We start from the raw sequence: 16,850 nt of genomic DNA, 5'->3' as shown, positions 1-16,850 counted from the left end.
ACGTTAGACAAAATATAGCAAACTTAAATAGAGTCCAGCTCCTAAGATAGAAAGACCTTGGATGATAGAAACAGCCAGAAAATTAATCAGAGGCAGACCTGAGGGCGGCGCCTGTGGCTCAGTGGGTAGGGTGCCATATACTGAGGGTGGCGGGTTCAAACCCGGCCCTGGCCAAACTGCAACAGAAGAAAAAAATTTAAAAAAAAAATAGCCAAGGGCGGCGCCTGTGGCTCAGTCGGTAAGGCACCAGCCGCATATACCGAGGGTGGTGGGTTCAAACCCGGCCCCGGTCGAACTGCAACCAAAAAATAGCCGGGCGTTGTGGCGGGCGCCTGTAGTCCCAGCTACTCGGGAGGCTGAGGCAAGAGAATCGCTTAAGCCCAGGAGTTGGAGGTTGCTGTGAGCTGTGTGAGGCTACGGCACTCTACCGAGGGCCATAAAGTGAGACTCTGTCTCTACAAAAAAAAAAAAAAAATAGCCAGGCATTGTGGCGGGCACCTGTAGTCCCAGCTACTTGAGAGAGGCTGAGGCAAAAGAATTGCTTAAACCCAAGAGTTGGAGGTTGCTGTAAGCTGTGATGCCAAGGTACTCTACCCAGCACAACAGCTTGAGGCACTGTCCCCCCAACACACACACACAAAAAAAACATTATTTCTACAGAACAGGGAGAGTCTCTCTTTCGTTTCTCACCTGGGAATGATCTTTCACTCTTGGGTCCAGAACCTTTCAACTCTGTGGCCCAAGCTCACAGCTCACAGCAACATGAAATTTCTGGGCTCAAGCAATCCTCCTGCCTTGGCCTCCTGAAGACTACAGGCACCACCACAATGCCCAGATAATTTTTCTATTCTCCCATCTCCACCTCCCAGAGTGCTATGATTACAAGCATGAGCCACCACGCCCCATTGCTTTGGGTGTTTTTCCCCCAGAGACGTAATTTCTATCTATTGTGAAGGCTAGATTGCAGAGGTATTATCACAGCTCAGTATAATCTCCAAACCCTGGTCTCAAGTGCTCCAGGCCACAGTTCTGACCATTTAAGTTTTCAGAGGTTGGCTCGGCGCCTGTGGCTCAGGCGGCTAAGGCACCAGCCACATACACCTAAGCTGGCAGGTTCGAATCCAGCACGGGGCCTGCTAAACAACGATGGCTGCAACCAAAAATTAGCCAGGCATTGTGGCAGGTGCCTGTAGTCCCAGCTACTTGGGAGGCTGAGGCAAGAGAATCACTTAAGCCCAGGAGTTGGAAGTTGCTGTGAGCCATGATGCTACAGCACTCTACCCAGGGTGACAGCTTGAGGCTCGGTCTCAAAAAAAAAAAAAAAAGTTTTCAGAGGCTCAGCGCCTATGGCTCAAGCGAGTAGGGTGCAGGCCTCGTATGCTGGAGGTGGTGAGTTCAAACCCAGCCCCCCCACCCCACCTCCCGCCAAAAACTGCAAAAAAAAAAAGTTTTCAGACATTGCCAGAAATCCCCCCAGGTGGTGGAAGGGACTGAAGGGTAGGGGAGTAAAAATGCCCCAGGTTGAGAATCACTGCTATAGCTTCTCTTCTGGAGCTGGATGGAACAGGGGAAGCCACAGATCAAAACCCAAAGACCCCTCAGGGGAGCTCTGTGCTTTCTGGAGAGCACCCACCTGGTGTCCCACACTCCCTCCTACCTCTCATGAGAGATCACAGGAGACCACTCCTCCCAATGCACACAAAGCTGTCCCTTCTCTCTCAAGTCCATGTGCTGTGGTCAACACACTAATTTACCAACAGCAACATTTCCTGTACTGGAAATGTCAACAATGGTCTGAGTGTCTGACCATATTGTAATAAATATCCTCATACGTTCACAAAAGTACTGTGCCGGGAGCCAAAACATATCACAAAAATGCCCCTTGCTATCTTGATTTTACGAGCAAACTGTTCTCAGGAATTCAACCATAAACAGCAACGGTACTTTCCCCTTGCATATCTCCTCAAAAATGCACCCCCCGCCTTAGGGTCCTTCTAGTAATTTTCCAGAAACTAGCCCCCTCCCCGCCCTGTTAGGAATAGCCCTTAGTTACTTCCTCGTTTGTGTGCTTGTAAGTCCAGCTGAAAAATAAACTCGACGGAGCTTCATCAGACTCTTGACTTGCTCTCATTCTTTCGTGTCTCTTGTCCCCTCATTCGACTGACCCCTTTGTTTCCCAGGTCCCCGTTGAATTCCCCGCAGGCCGGGGCAGTACTGGGCACAGCAACCCACATTTGAGCACTTACAGTTATGCTTTCTTCCTCCCCCAACACTATCAGTGTCCTCATCTCTCAGCTGGGAAACCTGAGGCCCCAGGCTGAGCAGCATCTCGAATGGCACACACCCCAAGGAGGAGGGTCATGATCAGACCCAGGCTCTCCAGAGCTTCCCTCCTGATCCTACCTTGATCCCCTCCGCCTCAGCCTCCCAGAGTGCTGGTATTACAGGAGAGAGTGATCCTGTCCAGCCTACTAAAAGATTAAGATAGAATTCCAGGGGCGGCACCTGTGGCTCAAAGGAGTAGGGCGCTGGCCCCACATACCAGAGGTGGTGGGTTCAAATCCGGCCCCGGCCAAAAACTGAAAAAAAAAGAAAAATTAAAAAAAGATAGAATTACACGCAAGCTCAGTAGTTCATGCCTCTATTCCCAACACTCTGGGAGGCCAGATGGGTGGATAACTTGAGCTCAGGAGTTGGAGACCAGCCAGCCTGAACAAGAGCAAAACCCTGTCTCTGAAAACTAGCCAGGCATTGTGGCTGTAGTCCCAGCTACTTGGGAGACTGAGGGAAGAGAATCACTTCAGCCCAAGAGTTTGAGGTTGCTGTGAGCTGTGACGCCAAGGGCTTTGAAGGGATCATGGTGAAACTTGCCCTTTTTCCCCAGGCTGGTTTGCTAAAAAGATCAACTCACAGTTACCGTAGATTAGTAAGAGAAAGTTTATTTCCAAATACCATGCACATAGGGAGAATCACAAGAATGATTTCCCAAAGTGTCAGCTATAGTCAGCAGTTTTGTTTGTTTGTTTGTTTTGTAGAGACAGAATCTCACTTTATGGCCGTCTGTAGAGTGCTGTGGCCTCACACAGCTCACAGCAACCTCCAACTCCTGGGCTTAAGCGATTCTCCTGCCTCAGCCTCCCGAGCAGCTGGGACTACAGGCGCCCGCCACAGCGCCCCGCTATTTTTTGGTTGCAGTTTGACCAGGGCCGGGTTTGAACCCGCCACCCTCGGTATATGGGGCGCCTTACCGACTAAGCCACAGGCGCCGCCCTGTTTGTTTTTTTTTTTTTTTTTTTTTTTTGAGACAGAGCCTCAAGCTGTCGCCCTGGGTAGAGTAATGTGACATCACAGCTCACAGCAATCTCCAAATCCTGGGCTCAAGCAATTCTACGGCCTCTGCTTCCCAAGTGGCTGGGAGTACAGGAACCTGCCACAACGCCTGTCTATTTTTTGGTTGCAGCCGTCACTGTTATTTGGTGGGCCCAGGCTGGATTCGAACCCGCCAGTTCAGGTGTATGTGGCTGGTGCCTGTAGTCCCAGCTGCTCGGGAGGCTGAGGCAGGAGAATCGCTTAAGCCACAGGCGCCGAGCCTAGTCAGCAGTTTTTAAAGATGCCTGTAGCACAGTGGTTATGGCACCAGCCACATACACCAAAGGTGGGGGGTTCAAATCCGGCCCAGGCCAGCTAAACAACTGCAACAAAAAATAGCCAGGCATTATAGCGGGCGCCTGTAGTCCCAGCTACTTGGGAGGCTGAAGCAAGAGAATCGCTTAAACCCAAGAGTTTGAGGTTGCTGTGATGCCACAGCACTCTACTGAGGGCAACACAGTGAGATTCCGTCTCAAAAAAATAAACATATAAAGATGCCTTAATAGCCGGGCGTTGTGGCACGCGCCTGTAGTCCCAGCTGCTGGGGAGGCTGAGGCAAGAGAATCGCGTAAGCCCAAGAGTTAGACGTTGCTGTGAGCCATGTGACGCCACGGCACTCTACCAGAGGGCGGTACAGTGAGACTCTGTCTCTACAAAAAGATAAATAAATAAATAAATAAATAAAGATGCCTTTTAAAAGGTAGAGGTAAGAGAAACTTGAAAATATGTGTGTAGCAAGTGGTTGCTAGAAGGCAATGGGTAGATGGTGGGAAACATTGATTTGTAAATTAACCTGAGAGGCAGGTATTGTGCTTCAAAAGACCTTGTAGCCAGGTCTATTAGCAAGTGATAAGGAGGCCAGCAGCCTTTTCTGATTCTAAATCAGGTTACTCAGGTTTTAGAGAGGCCAGTGCTTTCTGATCAAAAATGGCTTTTAATTTAAAATATTCTATACACCAAGGAATCGTATTTTGGGATGAAATTTCCTTTGCTCCTGCGGCTTCAAAGTAAGATTTTGTCTCAAAAAAAAAAAAAAGACAGTACACCAAATACACCAGCAGCAGCTGGTAATCCAGTATTATGGACTCTGCACCACGTTATGTGCTGTGGTTTTATGTACCTGGCAGCACGTAGGCTTGTCTGCATCAGAGTCACCAACAAACACAGCACTAGGCAATAGGAATTTTTGAGAAACAGTCTCACTTTGTCACCCTCAATAGAAGCAGTGGAACTCTTGGGCTCAAGCGATTGTCTTGCCTCAGCCTCCCAAGTAGTCGGGACTACAGGCACCTACCACAATATCCAGCTATTTTCAGAGATGCTCCCTCTTGCTCAGGCTGGTCTCAACCTCCTGAGCTCAGACAAATCCATCCACCTCAGCCTTCCAAAGTGCTAGGCTTGCAGGAGTGGGCCACTGCACCTGGCTTTAGCAATAGGAATATTTTCAGTTCCACTATAATCTTATGGTACCACTATCATTCTGCTGCAGGTTATAACTGAGTCAAAGACCTCAAAAAGTTCAGGGCGGCGCCTGTGGCTCAAGGAGTAGGGCGCCGGTCCCATATGCTGGAGGTGGCGGGTTCAAACCCAGCCCCGGCCAAAAAAAAAAAAAAGACCTCAAAAAGTTCAGTAAGTGGGGTGACGCCTGTGGCTCAGTGGGTAGGGCGCTGGCCCCGTATACTGAAGGTGGCGGGTTCAAACCCGGCCCGGGCCAAACTGCAACCAAAAAATAGCGGGGCACCTGTAGTCCCAGCTACTTGGGAGGCTTAGGGGAAAAAAAGTTCAGTAAGTGTTTAGACGTTTATACTTTTTCTTACTCTAAGTCCCAAAGCCTAGCCATCCACCTAAATGAAGTTATAATCTTATTAAAAGTGACTATCGGGGGCGGCACCTGTGGCTCAGTCGGTAAGGTGCCGGCCCCATATACCGAGGGTGGCGGGTTCAAACCCGGCCCCGGCCGAACTGCAACAAAAAAATAGCTGGGTGTTGTGGCGGGCACCTGTAGTCCCAGCTACTTGGGAGGCTGAGGCAAGAGAATCGCTTAAGCCCAGGAGTTGGAGGTTGCTGTGAGCTATGTGATGCCATGGCACTCTACCTAGGGCCATAAAGAGAAACTCTGTCTCTACAAAAAAAAAAAAAAAAAAAAAGTGACTATCGGGCAGCACCTATGGCTCAAAGGAGTAGGGCGCCAGCCCCATATGCCGGAGGTGGCGGGTTCGAACCCAGCCCTGGCCAAAAACTACAAAATAAAAAAAAAAAAAAAAGTGACTATCTTTCTACGCATGCAGTCATTTTCAAACATCTCTGCATCTAGCATCCAAGAAACTCTGCTCCCCTTGCAAAAAATGTCTTCCTCCAACCAAGCCCTGGGAAATACACACAAATTCCTTTGTTCCAATAAAAGACACTCAATATTGAAAATGGAGCTGAAGGGATAAAAAATTTCCTATTTCCAGAAAGCTGTTCACTACAGTCCACCCACCCACAGAATACTCCACATACTACATGATTTTTGTTTGTTTTTGCAGCTTTTGGTTGGGGCTGGGTTTGAACCCACTACCTCGGGTATATGGGGCTGCCGCCCCACTCCTTTGAGCCGCAGGCGCAGCCCAGATTTTTTCTTTTTTTTTTTTTTTTGTAGAGACAGAGTCTCACTGTACCGCCCTCGGGTAGAGTGCCGTGGCGTCACACGGCTCACAGCAACCTCTTAACTCTTGGGCTTACGCGATTCTCTTGCCTCAGCCTCCCGAGCAGCTGGGACTACAGGCGCCCACCACAACGCCCGGCTATTTTTTGGTTGCAGTTTGGCCGGGGCTGGGTTTGAACCCGCCACCCTCGGCATATGGGGCTGGCGCCCTACTCACTGAGCCACAGGCGCCGCCCTTCTTTTTTTTTTTTTTTTTAAGACATGTTGCCCTCACCATGTCATCCTCAATAGTGCCATGCATGGCCTTGCTCACAGCAACCTCCAACTCTTGGGCTTAAGCGATTCTCTTTTCCTCAGCCTCCCAAGTAGCTGGGACTACAGGTGACCGCCACAAGGCCCAACTATTTTTTCTTTTGTTGCAGATGTCATTGTTGTTTAGCTGGCCCAGGCTGGTTTTGAACCTGCCAGGTGCCATAATCATTGTGCTACCGGCACTGAGCCACTACATGATTATTTTTTTGAGACAGAATCTCACTATGTCACCCTTGGTAGAGTTGCACTGGTGTTACAGCTCACAGCAACCTCAAACTCTTGGACTTATGCGATTCTCTTGCCTCAGCCTCCCAAGTAGCTGGAACTATAGGCGTCACCACAACACCCGGCTATTTTGTTGCAGTTGTCACTGTTGTTTAGCTGGTCAGGGCTGGGTCTGAATCCGCCAACCTCGGTGTATGTGGCTGGTGCCATAACCACTTTGCTAAGGGCACCAAGCCCTTAAGTAATATTCTATTAGTAATTTTATTACTTAAGGTTTTTTAAGCAATACCTTCAAGAGGTCACAAGGTCTCATGTCCGCTAAAGACATTTCACTATCCTTAGCATAAAAACCAGCAAATTAAGAAAATACATGGGGTGGGCGGCCCCTGTGACTCAGTCAGTAAGGCACCGGCCCCAAATACCGAGGGTGGCGGGTTCAAACCCAACCCCGGCTGAACTGCAACCCAAAAATAGCTGGGCGTTGTGGCAGGCACCTGTAGTCCCAGCTACTCGGGAGGCTGAAGCAAGAGAATCACTTAAGCACAGGAGTTGGAGGTTGCTGTGAGCTGTGACATCATGGGACTCTACCAAGGGCAACATAGTGAGACTCTGCCTCAAAAAAAAAAAAAGAAAAAAAAAAGAAAACAAGCATCACACATACTCAGTAACCCCAGCTACTTTGGAGGCTGAGGCAAGAGAATCGCTTAAGCCCAAGAGTTTGAGGCCACTGCACTCTACAGAGAACGACACAGTGAACCTGTCTCAAAAAGAAAATACATGAAAAGAAAGAAAAAAATTAAAATACTCATTACTTCTAGAAAAGAGTTATTTTTATTTTATTTTTTTAAAACAGAGTCTCACTATGTGGTCCTCGGTAGAATATCATGGCATCACAGCTTACAGCAATCTCAAACTCTTGGGTTTAAGCAATTCTTGTGCCTCAGCCTTCCCAGTACTGGCACTACAGGCACCTGCCACAAAGCCCGGCTATTTTTTGTTGCAGCTGACATTGCTGGCCCAGGCTGGGTTTGAACCCGCCGGCCTCGGTGTATGTGGCTGATGCTGCAACCACTGTGCTATGAGCGCAGAGCCTGTTTTGTTGTTTTTTTTTTTTTTTTTTAAATGAGACAGAATCTATGTTGCCCTCGGTAGACTGCTGTGGCATCATAGCTCACAGGAACCTCTAACTCCTGGGCTCAAGCGATTCTCTTGCCTCAGCCTCTCTAGTAGGTGGGACTACAGGTGCCCGCCACAACGCTCGGCTATTTGTTTTTATTTAGCAGGCCCGGGCCGGGTTCAAACCCACCAGCACTGGTGCCATGTGGCCGTTGCCCTAACCACTAAGCAATGGACACCCAGCCAGAAAAGGGGTAATTATAAATAAAACTTTTTTTTTTTTTTTTTTGGAGACAGAGCCTCAAGCTGTCGCCCTGGGTAGAGTGCCATGACATTACAGCTCACAGCAACCTTCAACTCCTGGGACTACAGGTGCCCGCCACAACGTCCAGCTATTTTTTTTTTGGTTGCAGATGTCTGGATTTGAACCTGCCACACCTCAGGTGTATGTGGCTGGTGCCTTAGCCTTTTGAGCCACAGGCGCCGAGCCAAAAAAACTTTTTTTTTTTTTTTTTTTTTTTTTTTTGGTTTTTGGCCAGGGCTAGGTTTGAACCCACCACCTCCGGCATATGGGACTGGCGCCCTACTCCTTGAGCCACAGGCACCACCCCAAAAAAAACATTTTTTTAAGGAAAAGTTCAAATCATGTGGCAGCATCAAACTACTTTAGTGTAATACTATTTGCTTAATGGAATGGAAGCAGGCAAGAAGTTTACAATAAATGACAAATTTATATTTAAATTTATACCTGGAGAAGTTTCCCAAGTGTCCTTTCATCATCTGATAAATTTGCAAATACATAATTAGGAGAAAAAATAAAACCACAATAGTGAACTATGATTCCTTATCACAGATCACCTTACACATTACATTCACAGATTACATTCCAGTCTACTATTTACTACAACATTCCTCCAACACAGCAAGTTACTTTCTTTATTACTCAAAGGCCATTACTTTAGACTAGCAGTCATCACCTGTCAGATAGTTACGTCTTAAATCTCTTGTATCTTTAAAAAAAAAAAAGGCAACTAATCAGTCTCCAGTGCTGGTGAACTGTAACTGTGTATTATGCACATTTTTATAACTTTCCTTAATTCTGGATTCCCGTATTAATCACTGGAGAATAACCAGGACATAAACCAGAAAACCACCCAAATTCTTCAATATTTTCTGAGCATTCTGGGTCCTGTAGGTTGCTCTAAGGCACAAAGGAATGCTGTAAGATTCAAAGCCCACCTGGAGGAATAAGCCATCTTCAACGTGGCAGAGGAGATGGGCTTAAGGATTTACCAACATACAGTTCATAATCATACCGCCAGAGCCCGTACAAGACACAGACATAGTCTCACTCTGTCACCCTGGATTTCAGTGCTGTGGCATCACCATAGTTCACAGCCACCTCAAACTCTTGGGGGCTCAGGATATCCTCTTGCCTCAGCCTCCCAAGTATCTGGAACTACAGGCACCTGCCACCACCGTCCCCCTAGATTTTTTCTATTTTTAGTAGAGACAGAGTCTCTTGCTCAGGTGAGCAGAAAGAACTCTGGAACTCCTGAGTTCAGGCAATCCACCCGCCTTGGCCTCCCAGAATGCTAGAATTGCAGGCATGAGCCACTGCAGCCGACCTGACCTAAGACATAGTTTTTAAATGTCTTTGGTAAATAAAACGTACAAATTTTTTCTTTTTGAGACAGAATCTTACCATCTCCCAAACTCCTGGGCTCAAGGGATCCTCCTGTCTCAACCGCCCAAGAATTTTAAAGGGGACAAAAAATCACCTATTGTGCAAGAAAACTTTTTTCCAAAGAAGTGACTTCACAGCAGAGGTTAAGAACCCCAAAATCCTGGCGTATTTTTGATATACAAAGAGTTCAAAAGTATCACAGCCAGAAGCAATGCTCGTTTTTTTTGTTTTTTTTTTTTTGTAGAGACAGAGTCTCACCCTATAGCCCTCGGTAGAGTGCCGTGGCATCACACAGCTCACAGAAACCTCCAACTCCTGGGCTCCAGCGATTCTCTTGCCTCAGCCTCCAGAGCAGCTGGAACCACAGGCGCCCGCCACAACGCCCGGCCATTTCTTGGTTGCAGTTCAGCCGGGGCCAGGTTTGAACCCGCCACCCTCAGTATATGGGGCCGGCGCCCTACTGACAGAGCCACAGGCGCAGCCCGCAATGCTTGTTTTTTATTTGGCATGGCCAAAACCTCCTTACAAATTTTAAATACAGAAACAATTTCAAAAGGAACCAAACTAGGCCAAATAAGATAGAGCATTTGAAATAAAGTGTTAAAAATTGTTTAAAAAGGGCGGCGCCTGTGGCTCAGTGAGTAGGGCGCCGGCCCCATATGCCGAGGGTGGCGGGTTCGGTCGGACCCAGCCCCGGCCAAACTGCAACAAAAAAAAAAAAAAAAATAGCCGGGCGTTGTGGCGGGCGCCTGTAGTCCCAGCTGCTCAGGAGGCTGAGGTAAGAGAATCGCGTAAGCCCAGGAGTTGGAGGTTGCTGTGAGCTGTGTACCGAGGGCCATAAAGTGAGACTGTCTCTACAAAAAAAAAAAAAAAAATTGTTTAAAAAAACAAAAAACTTTCTCCTCTTTGATGCAATATTGAACTTTTAGGGCGGCGCCTGTGGCTCAGTGAGCAGGGCGCTGGCCCCATATGCCGAGGGTGGCGGGTTCAAACCCAGCCCCGGCCAAACTGCAGCCAAAAAATAGCCGGGCGTTGTGGCGGGCGCCTGTAGTCCCAGCTGCTCAGGAGGCTGAGGCAAGAGAATTGCGGAAGCCCAAGAGTTAGAGGTTGCTGTGAGCCGTGTGATGCCACGGCACTCTAGCAAGGGCAGTACAGTGAGACTCTGTCCCTACAAAAAAAAAAAAAGAAAGAAAGAAATTTGAACTTTTTTTTTTTTTTGTAGAGACAGAGTCTCACTTTATGGCCCTTGGTAGAGTGCCGGGGCCTCACAAAGCTCACAGCAACCTCCAACTCCTGGGCTTAAGCGGTTCTCTTGCCTCAGCCTCCCAAGTTGCTGGGACTACAGGCGCCCGCCACAACATCCAGCTATTTTTTGGTTACAGTTCAGCCAGGGCCAGGTTTGAACCCGCCACCCTCGGTATATGGGGCCGGCGCCTTACCAACTGAGCCACAGGCGCCGCCCTGAACTTTTATTTTTCCAGAAATTAATCTTCCCCACATTAAAGATATTTTTTTAATTTACCTTTTATGTACGATGTTGCAAATAACAAATGTGTTAACTATGATTTTGTATTTCTAAAAGTTATTAATACCAATAAAAGGATCAAATTTTTACTAGCTGACATCCACTGAAGTCATTTTTTCTCCAGTCTGGCTGTACCACTGTCTGTGCATTCCGACACTTGTCATTTCTAACACAATCTTCCTTTTACCACCTTCACTTTTCTTCTCACTACCCTGTTCCCTAGGGCTGTCCTGCCAGGCGCTGGTGTTGCTGGCCAATAAGCACACAGTTACCCGCCTCACACCACTAGGTGGTGTGCTGGATGAACTTAAAACCAGACTTTTATCACAATCATTTCAGAGTAAATAGAGAAAAAAGGTGTTTTAGTACTACTAAAATATCAACTCACAAATATAAAAGCTGATTATATTCTCTAACTCCTTTCCAAAAGGCATCACAAGTGATTTAAAAGTGTTTCATCATGTGTAAGCATAAGCCAAAAGAAGTTGATCTTTACTCAAGACAAAACACTAAGGTATTAACACACCTGTGCTGTCTTCCTGGTTCTACACTCAGTGGAAAAAAAGTAAGGCAGGCGGTGCCTGCGGCTGAGTGAGTAGGGCACCGGCCCCATGTATACCGAGGGTGGTGGGTTCAAACCAGGCCCGGGCCAAAAAAATAGCTGGGCGTTCTGGCGGGTGATTGTAGTCCCAGCTACTTGGGAGGCTGAGGCAAAAGAATCGCCTAAGCCCACAGCACTCTACCCAGGATGACAAAGTAAGACTATTGTCTCAAAAAAAATCAGCTGCCTGGCTCAGGCCTGTAATTACAGCACTTGGGAGGTCAAGGCGGTGGGTTGCCTGAGCTCACAGGTTCGAGACCAGCCTGACCCAGAGCGAGTCCTCGTCTCTAAAAACAGCCAGGCACCTGTAGTCCCAGCTATTTGGGAGGCTGAGGCAAGAGAATTGCATAAGCCCAGGAGTTTGAGGGTGCTATGACCTATGGTGGTGCCACAGCACTCTGCCAAGAGGTGACAAAGTGAGACTGTCTCAAAAAAAAAAAAAACACAAAAGCTGCTGTATGAAACTTAGTTGCAAGGATCACACTATAATTTCCTATTCGTAACTTAGTCTTCTCGGTATTAAACCATACTCCAGTCCCCTTCCAGTCCTCCAGAGAAGTCTGTCCTGCAGCCAGAAGTTTCACCCAAATCTAAAACTATAATACTGTGAAAATACATTTTAAAACACTGATGCATTGGACCGGGCATGATGGCTCACGCCTGTAGTGACAGCACTCTGGAAGGCCGAGGCTGGTGAACTGCTTGAGCTCAAGTTGGAGACCAGACTGAGCAAGAGTTGAGACCCTTACTCTACTAAAAATAGAAAAACTAGCTAGGCATGTGGCCAGCACCTGTAGTCCCAGCTACTAGGGGGACTCAGGCAAGAAGGATCACTTGAGGACAAGAGTTTGAGGTTGATGTGAGTTAAGACACCATAGCGCTCTACCCAGGGTGACCAAGTGAGACTGTCTCAAAAATAAAAAATAAAACACTGATGTATTAAAGAAGGTACTGAATGCATCTCAAATTCTTTTTTTTTTTTTTTAATTTGGCTGGGGCTGGGTTTGAACCCACCACCTCCGGCATATGGGACCGGCGCCTTACCCGCTGAGCCACAGGCGCCGCCCGCATCTCAAATTCTTAAAAAACCTCTCAGTGATTGGGTGGCGCCTGTGGCTCAAAGGAGTAGGATGCTGGCCCCATATACCGAAGGTGGAGTACCCAGCCCCAGCCAAAAACTGCAAAAAAAATAAAAATAAATAAAAGCCCTCCGTGATGTAATTCCAACACCTTTCTCATCTTCTACCACATTTAATACGGCTTTTTTTCTTTTTTTTTTTTTTTGAGACAATCTCACTCTACCACCCTGGGTACAATGCCCTGCAATCAGCCTAGCTCACAGCAACCTCGAACTATTGAGTTCAATCAATCCTCCTGCCTCAGCCTCCTGAGTAGCTGGGACTACAGGCGCCCACCACAACACCTGGCTCATTTTTCCATTTTTTTTTTTGTACAGACAGAGTCTCACTATGGCCCTCGGTAGAGTGCCGTGGCCACACACAGCTCACAGCAACCTCCACTTGCCTCAGCCTCCCGAGTAGCTGGGACTACAGGCGCCTGCCACAACGCCCGGCTGTTTTTTGGTTGCAGTTTGGCCGGGGCCGGGTTTGAACCCGCCACCCTCGGTATATGGGGTTGGCGCCTTACCGACTGAGCCACAGGCGCCACCCTCATTTTTCTATTTTTGATAGGGACAGAATCTTGTTCCTGCTCAAGCTGCTATGGAACTCTTGACTAGAGCCATTACTCCTGGACAGTATAGCATTTTTCAAAAACCAACTTCTGGGTGAGGCTGGGTGGCCCACACCTGTAATCCCAGCACTCTGGGAGGCTGAAGGAGGTGGATTGCTTGAACTTAGGAGTTGAGCAGACCAGTCTGAGCAACCCTGGTTCTGCCAAAAATCGAAGAAAATTAGTCAGATGTGGTAGAGGCTTGGGCGAGGAGGTTGTACGGAGTGAGTTATGATGACACCACTGCACCGTATCCCCAGCTAAAGAGCAAGACTGACTCAAAAAAAAAAAAAAAAAAAAAAAAACCCCCACCAACTTTTCATTTCTTTTCTTCTGTTTCCTGTCATACCACCAATACCTCCAAACTACTCCAAGGCAACTTACTTCCCGAGTTTCATGTTCCACATAACCCCAAAACTCCACAGCTCATTAAAGTATGCACGTGGAGTACTTACCACTTTAACACAGAGCACAGAAATTTAAAAGGCTCAGCGCCCATAGCACAGTGATTAGGAGCCAGCCACATACACCTCGGGTGGCCAGTTCAAAGCCAGCCCGGGCCAGCTAAACAACTGCAACAAAATAGCCGGGCGTTGTGGCAGGCACCTGTAAGAAGTCCCAGCTACTTTGGAGGCTTAGGAAGAGAATCGCTTAAGCCCAAGAGAATCGCTGTGACGCCACAGCACCATTCCAAGGTGACATAGTGAGACTCTGTCTCAAAAAAAAAAAAAAAAAAGCTATTAATGTAAAAGACAGCCTCAACCCCATGGGAGCTTGAAGCTCTCAGTAATGGAAACAAGAAAAACCTGGATTAAACCTCCCCAAAGACAGCAAGGGAAAGGGATGGCACGGTGGCAGGGGAAGAGGAAGATGCACAAAATCCCATTCAGAAACCATCATTTTAATACCTAAAATTATTATGAAAAACGGGAGTGAACATGAACAAGCAGCAACCAAGTTTAAAAGATGTGTTAACTTTGGGCAGCGCCTGTGGTTCAGTGGGTAGGGTGCCAACCCCATATACCGTGGGTGCTGGGTTCCAACCCTGTCCCGCCAAACTGCAACAAAAAAATAGCAGGGTGGGGGCGGCGCCTGTGGCTCAAAGGAGTAGGGCGCTGGCCCCATATGCAAGAGGTGGCGGGTTCAAACCCAGCCCCCGCCAAAAAAAAAAAAAAAAAAGAACACTGCAAAAAAAAAAAATATATAGCAGAGCATTCAGGCAAGCACCTGTAGTCCCAGCTACTCAGGAGGCTGAAGCAAGAAAATCACCCAAGTCCAGGAGTTGGAGGTTGTTGTGAGCTGTGCCACAGCACTCTACTGACCGGGACAAAGAGAGACTGTCTCTAAAATAAATAAATAAATAAAAATTTTTTAGAGGTGTGTTAACATTATGATCACTAGCTTTTCTACTAAACCAATTAGTAGGCGAATTCTGATTGTAAAATCCTTTTTGATGTTTTGAGACAGTCTCACTCTGTAGCCCTGGGGAGAATGCAATAGCCGGATCAGAGCTCACAGCACCCTAAAACTCCTAGGCTCAAGGGATCCTCTTGCCTCAGTCTCCCCAATACCTAAGACTACAGGCGCCTGCCCACAAGGCCCGGATGGTTTTTCCTTTTTTCTTCTTTTTGAGTTGAAAGTAAACTTTACTTTTCTTGGAGTAGTGTGGAACTCCTGAGCTCAAGCAATCTACTTGCCTTGTGTCTAAAAGTGCTAGGATGACAGGCGTTGAGCCATCGCGCCGGGTCTCATAAAATCCTACTAAAAATCCACAACTCCAACAAAAATATAGAAAAAGTATAGTAACAAAAACTACTCAGCCTACTCTTCCCAAATGTGATGCCGCCTTCGGCTTCATAAGCAACCTCCGTCGGATGGTGGCAAGATAAGTACTTCTTATTTCCAACAGTTTATGTGGAAAAGTTAGTAGATAAGTTTACACACCTGACTACCAGACCACCTTACGGCAGCTATCGCCAAACTTTACTTCAGACCTAAAGTAAGGTAGACATTTTACACTCCCCATGTCAACGTTTTTCCTTCGTTGGCTAAAGCTTTAAATAAACGAAGATACAAATACTTTTAAGTGAAGCAAGACAAACTGACTTTTCAAACGAGACGCAAACGAGGCAGGTTGCTAGTCAACAAACTTAGGAACGGCCGGGACGTCTAGAAACATGGCTCGCCCGTCCCCACCTCCCGCCCGCTCGTCTCTCCCGAACTTGGCAGAACGGACCAGCACGGGGATCTCGCTCCTCGCAAACCCACCAGGACTCTGGTAGCCAGCCCCATTGGCCCTAGGCCGAGAAAAACCACCACGCCGCCGGACCCCGGACCCCCAGGCACGGGCCCCACCCCCAACCGCCTCGGAACTGGCCGGGCGCCCGCGAAGGCGCAGAGGCGGGGACGCCGCAGACCCCGCCGCCCGCCCCCGCCGCCCCGGCCGCCCCCGCCCGGAAACCCAGGTCACCCCACCGCCGCGGCCGGGACTCCAGCTCGGCTCCACCGCCCGCCGGGCCGCACGCGCGGCCCTCCCCGGTGTTCCCCGCCCGCTGGGGGCGGTCTTACCGAGGACGCGGACGACCGACGGCGGGAAGGAGGGAGGGGGCGGCGGCCCGGGGCTCCTCGCGGCTCCGGCACGGCTGCGCTGGTGGTGGCGGATGGTCCTCGCGCTTTCCTTTCTCTCCTTTCTCCAACAACAAACAGGAAGTACGTCACGCGGCTGCGGTGCGGCGACGTCGACTTCCGCCCTGTCCTGACGCCGCGCATGCGCGGATGCCTCTGCCCACGCCTGCCCCGGCTGAGCCTCTCCCCGCCCCCGCCTTCGCGAAGGTTCTCGGGTCTAGGCGAGGAGGCTGGCCCAGGAGGCCGCGGGGTCTCGGGGCGGGGTGACGGGTGTTTCCCGCTGGATCCTGGCAGGCCTGGGAGGTGGCCAGGAAGGGATCCCTGCAGCCTGTGGGAGCATCCGCGGCCCGCTGCAGGGGCCCAGGTGCGAGCGGTGCTGCCCGCGGGGACGCGAAGGCCTCGGGGGAGGGGCGACTGCGCTCGGGTCCGCAGCTGCTGGGCGTGGGGAGGGGCTGGATGTCCCTGCCAAGTCCCGGACGAACGGTGGACGCCTGGACAGGTCTCAGGTGATTAGAGGTGGAGGCGAATGGGAAGTTTAACTCGGACGTAGGTGCGTCCCGCCACCCCTTTGCATTGTCAGATTCTGATGCCAAGACGTGAAAACCAACGTAAAAAATTTGAAGATAGTGATTGCATAGGAAATTGTGACTCACATCCTGTAGAATCAAAAATGTTAATTTCGAGTAGCGAAAGAAAAGTCTTAACAGGTCCAAGCTTTGAGAGGCAGACAAACAATTGTAAACTAACAGTGAAATCTTAAATTCCCCTCTGATTGAATGTCACCCCCCGCCCCCTTGGCCAACGGGACCACTCAAAAATCCTACAAGAGTGTTCTGGTGTGAGCTAAAAATCTTAAGTCTCCCGGCTTACTGAATGAACTGCCCTTCTTATCCAAGAGGGGGCCAAGAAAAACATTAAAGCTCATTGCTGACCAACGGGAGAAAGGCGGTCAGTCGTGCTCCCTTTATGCTCCTTGTAACAGTAACACTAAGGCCCACGGGACAAAGCTTAG

General features: G+C 48.8%; 1 protein-coding gene across 5 annotated transcripts in view; it reads right to left on the bottom strand.

Annotated features, from left to right (window-relative positions):
• The window catches only part of DNAJB6 (DnaJ heat shock protein family (Hsp40) member B6), a 72,702-nt gene extending 56,784 nt beyond the window's left edge, over positions 1-15,918 (bottom strand). For 3 of the 5 annotated variants that reach the window (XM_053608845.1, XM_053608849.1, XM_053608850.1), the window contains exon 1: positions 15,782-15,918. The gene's annotated coding sequence lies outside the window, so the exon portion shown is untranslated. Of the gene's footprint in view, positions 1-15,683; positions 15,705-15,781 lie in introns of those variants that run through there. The other 2 variants (XM_053608848.1, XM_053608846.1) reach the window with 2 other exon arrangements.
• Between the last annotated feature and the right edge of the window lie 932 nt (positions 15,919-16,850).

This window comes from Nycticebus coucang, chromosome 11, assembly GCF_027406575.1.
Source record: "Nycticebus coucang isolate mNycCou1 chromosome 11, mNycCou1.pri, whole genome shotgun sequence".
Classification (NCBI taxonomy): Eukaryota; Metazoa; Chordata; class Mammalia; order Primates; family Lorisidae; genus Nycticebus; species Nycticebus coucang.
Note: the sequence above shows the minus strand (reverse complement) of the source record. Positions and strands in the feature narration are given on the sequence as shown.